The 3,727-nt window shown below is 36.0% G+C and overlaps 1 non-coding gene across 1 annotated transcript; it reads right to left on the reverse strand.

Annotated features, from left to right (window-relative positions):
* Nucleotides 1-545: 545 nt before the first annotated feature.
* Nucleotides 546-618, reverse strand: TRNAF-GAA. The gene has a single exon. It is a non-coding gene; the product is annotated as a tRNA-Phe (tRNA).
* Between the last annotated feature and the right edge of the window lie 3,109 nt (nt 619-3,727).

Genomic DNA, 3,727 nt, shown 5'->3' on the forward strand with positions numbered 1-3,727 from the left:
AAATTAGAATACATATATTTACCTTATTAATATTCATAAATAAAAATGTTTAAATTATTTTTGAATAATATTCAACTAATAAATCATGTTGATCAATATAGCTCCTAGTAAATTTATAAATAAAACAAATAAATAAGCTTATACTATTAATCTCATTCACAAATCAAGTAAATTTAAAAATATAAAAGTATCAAATAAGCTCCAATTTAGAGTTTAATAACTCTTAAATGAATGAAATTCAAAAATAAAAAATAAAAACAAACTTAAATATATTTTTTTTATAAATTAGTTAATTTTAAATTCCACTTATATAATATAAAATAATGTTGAACAAATACAAAAGTTGATTAAGAATGTTACGTTATGGATTTAAAATTTGTAAACTTAAGGGGTAAGCTGCATTCGGGTGGATTTATATTTTGTAAACTTAATGGGTAAATGCGTTAGAAGGAATTTAAGGTTTAATAATTTAAGCCGGTAAATTGAATCGTGGGTAAAAGGCCGGTGAGTATTTGCTTAAATTTGGTATAGAAAGGAAACAAAAATGCGGTGAGCGTGGATCGAACACGCGACCTTCAGATCTTCAGTCTGACGCTCTCCCAACTGAGCTATCCCCGCTTCTATTTTGAATGCCAAACAAATATTAAATATTAAAGTATAATATTAATGAACTAGACAAAAGAGAAACCTCAAGGACATCCTCAGGCTAGATCGATTCATCAGGGAAGACATACCATCATCTCTCCCTCCCAACTTTTTTTTGTATTCTTTATCCGTATTTTGCTTTCCCCTTTCCAGTCGCCGGAGTGGACGCTCACTCGCCTCTCGACAACAAGTTCGCTAGCGTGGACCTTTGCTTCCTCCGTCAGAGGTATGATTTTTCTAGTACACGTGCATGCATCTCTTCTGATCTAATTACATTATGATTGTATCTGTAAGCATGAAACATGTTTGATGTTCAAGAATGAATTCAACACTTTAACTGAATAGTGAATCAGAAAAAAAAAAATCATAAATATTTTCATTAAAAACAACTTAATAACATGTTGTGCATCTCATTTGACACACAAAGGTAGCAACACACACATCAAACAATAGAAAACACTAGGACCGACAATTATAATGGTGGGTAGACCATTCCTTTGTCCAAGTTCTCATGTGTCATCTGCTGGGCTAAAAGCTTACGCTGTCCGACAAAAGTTATCACAATTATACTACTTTCCAAGGTTTTGTAGAAAAATATGAAAATGCAGCTGAATCAAAAATTCACAAGCAAACCAAATTTCTTATTGGTTTATGTAACAGCCTGCATCAAATATGCAAACACAAAAAGAGAAATATGACAATGATCAATTCAACTCATGAACTTACAGGTTGCAAACAGCATGTCATCGTATACACGGGTTGCTTTAGAGATCACCAACCCAAGGTCAAATCCCAGAAAGTTGTAGGCATTATTTGACTAAAAGAATATAAAATGATAAATACAAGTTCCTAATATTAAAAGTGCATATGCATCTATCAATATAAGTTGTTGAAGTTGAAAAGCATTACCATAATAGAAACAATGATCAGCGAAGTAGACCAAACAAGTTGTATACTTGAAACAAGTACAAACAAGGTCCAAGATTCTCTTCCTAACCTTAGAATCCACCATCCATTTCCTCTTGTGAGTCTCTTCCACTGGTGCTTTGGTCTACAACACCTAGAAGTCATGATCAGATAGTCTGAAAACTGTCAAAACTTATTCTTTATATATATTATTATTCTGACTAACTCTTTTTTCTTCAGAGATAACCGTTCTAACCAGAAAAGTTCATGTAGATGATTTACTAATATCTCAACAACAACAAGTCTTGGACCAGCATAAGGCTAAGGTGGATCTTCTACAAGCCGAGTTGGATCAGATCAGGCTATAGATGACCTCTCAGTCACATGTTGTGGAGGGTGAACCATACAAGCGCCAGAGGACAGGACGAACCTCCCCCTTGTGTCCAGGATGTCATTCTATTACCCGACCACACTTAGGGTGGGAAGAACAATCGGGTGGTTCCGATAAAAATTAAATTCCGTTGGATGACAAATTTTCCTATCGGTACTAATACCGGGTAAAATTTATTTTCATCCCACGGAACGTGATAATGAGTCAGCTTGTTCATTCCCTTTGTTTCAAACTTTGTTTAGGTTGTTATTCTACCATATACCCCTACTGGGGGTGGGCAAGATGTTTCACTAACTCCAGGCGACGAAATTGGTAGGGTTTACTGTATTCGTTTAGGGAAATTTAAGAGTTATGATTGTGCCACTACTAATGTTAATGTAAAGTGTCGTGTATTGTTTATGAGAATTCAAGAGTTATGCTTGTGAAATGACCAGTGACATTTTGGCTCTTAATCAATATGAGCTCGGCCTACCTTACAATCTCGACCGATCTCATACTAAAAAATCGAAGGCTTTCACGCCCAGCCTGTCTTGGCCTACCGGGCGTATTTTTGCCCCTCGAATCTAGACTATAGTTTTGATTTATTATAATTTTATATCATCTCCCTATTCTTTTCTTTACTACACCTAGGAAATCGAACATCTTTTTTCTCCATTCCTTCGCCTGTGATTTTGTTTTTCAATGGAAAGAGGATGTTGAAGTTGTACGATTGATACTGCGCCGGCTTGGGCATGATTTGATTTGTCGTGTCCATCATAAATATCTATTTATGGGCGATAGACACGTGTCCTTCCCTTTTACTCAGTGACGTCATGGCATGCACGCTTTGTAAACGACGTTTTCTTATATGTTCTACCCTAATAGATCAACGATTACCCTGATAAGCTCTGTTTTCATCTAACGGTGATCGTTATTAGTCTTCTTTTAGTGGAAAAAATCCTACACCTCTTCATATCTTCGCCTCCTTCGTCTTCTTCCTTACGCTGGCTAGCAATTCTTTAGTGTTTCGTGGTCCTTTCCACTTCTTGATCCTCCTTTGTAATCCTCTTCTTTCTATATCCTTAGTAAGTAGTTTTCCCTTTATTTTTGTATTTCAGTAATGGCTGAAGAATCTATCGTCCCTTGGTATGTTCAAGTTTCTTCTACTTTCCAAAAGGGTGATCAAGCTGCTATTTGTTCACAATATGAAATTCCTAAGGAATATCGTATTATAATTCCTTCTCCAGATTCTCATCCTCACCTTCCCCCCGAGAACTGCATTGTCTTCTTTAAAAATCAACTAATAGCCGGTCTACGTTTTCCCATTCCCTCTTTCTTAGTTGAAATAAGTAGTTATTTTGATATTCCTTTATAACAATTTGCTTCTAACGCTTTTCGTTATCTGTGTGGATTATATATGATGTTTCGCCTTTTGGACATTCCTCTTATGCCTCAAAATTTCTTCATGTTTTCTTACCCTAAGAAATCAGAGTCTGGCGTCTTCCTCTTTCAATCTCATCCTAAGATGGTTCTTTTTGAAGAGATGTCTTCCTCACTCAAGGGATGGAAATCTCGTTATTTCTTCATAAAATTTCCCGGGCCCATCCCTTGGTCTTCTGCTTGGCAATCCTCTCTCCCTTCTCTTCCTGATATTAAAGAGCTTCACCTACATCCTTCTTTCCCCATTAATTCAAAGAAATTGTTGGGTCACCGCTTCTTTATCCATAAATGGATACATGGTGATCTTTTATATCTTTTTGGTTTGAGCCCCGTCAAGCTTGAGCTGCGCGGCTCCTTGGGTAAGCC

The sequence above is a fragment of the Zingiber officinale genome, chromosome 8B (assembly GCF_018446385.1).
Source record: "Zingiber officinale cultivar Zhangliang chromosome 8B, Zo_v1.1, whole genome shotgun sequence".
NCBI classification, from domain to species: domain Eukaryota; kingdom Viridiplantae; phylum Streptophyta; class Magnoliopsida; order Zingiberales; family Zingiberaceae; genus Zingiber; species Zingiber officinale.